Here is a 1,060-nt window from a genome sequence, read left to right on the forward strand (position 1 = left end):
TGTGGCTCAAGTGGTAGAATGCTAGCCTTGAGCTGAAGAGCTGAGGGACAGCACCCAGGCCCAGAGTTCAGGCCCCACTACCGGACCCAAAAAAAAAAAAAAAGTCTCTGGGCCTTCCTGCCCGGGCTGGTTTCAAACCATGATCCTCAGATCTCAGCCTCCGAGGTACTAGGATGACAGGGGTGAACCACTGCGGCCGGCTTATTCCATTGCACGTTTGTTGTGTGTTCCTGGGTGGTCAGAGGCCATGGATGGTGCAGGTGATATGTCGGGGTGTTGGGAGGGGCAGGGAAGGCCTGGACATCCCTGATGCTTGCATGGTTTCCCAGCCTGGGCTGGGGGCCAGGGTTAGGGTCTGCCCAAATCAGGGCATTCTGGCACTCCCAATCCTGTCGCGCTCTTTAGGGAGTGTGTCCTGGTTCGGGGGTGCAGAGGGGTGTGGTGAGGACTTTGGGGTTGTCACCTGATCACTCACCTGGTGCAACCCTAGTGGGAGGGCCTGGGGTACCTGTCCCCCTCACTGGGATCCCCCCACAGCTGGCTGGCTACTGGACCTGCAGCACCTCACGCTGGGAGCTCAGATTGGAGAAGGGGAGTTTGGAGGTGAGGTGGCCCTGGAGGGGGGGGGGAAGGGAGGCATGCCCATGTCAGAGCTCCCTCCCAGGTGTGGGAGGGAGGACCGCACGTGCCTTCTCTGAGCCCAGGTGGGCCTCGCCCGCACATTTTGGATCCCTCTGCTTGGAGAGCTGCTACCTGAAATTAGTTATTCTGGAAAGCTCAGGGTTAAGGTCAGCGGTCAGCCGGCTCTGTCAACATGCAGAGTGGAAATATTTTTGTCTTTGTGGGCCATGTGGTCCCTGTTACAACTACAGACAATATAGATGTGGCCTTGGAAGACTGAGAGGTTTGTTTTGCTTTGTTCCTTTTGGTTTGGTTTGGTTTTAGACATAAAAAAAGCTTTGTGGAGGGCTGGGAAGGTGGCTCAGTGGTAGAGTGCTTGCCTTGCATGCCTGAGGCCCTGGGTTCGATTCCTCAGCACCACATAAGCAGGAAAAAAAAA

This window comes from Dipodomys ordii, unplaced genomic scaffold (assembly GCF_000151885.1).
Source record: "Dipodomys ordii isolate 6190 unplaced genomic scaffold, Dord_2.0 Scaffold64, whole genome shotgun sequence".
Lineage (NCBI taxonomy): Eukaryota > Metazoa > Chordata > Mammalia > Rodentia > Heteromyidae > Dipodomys > Dipodomys ordii.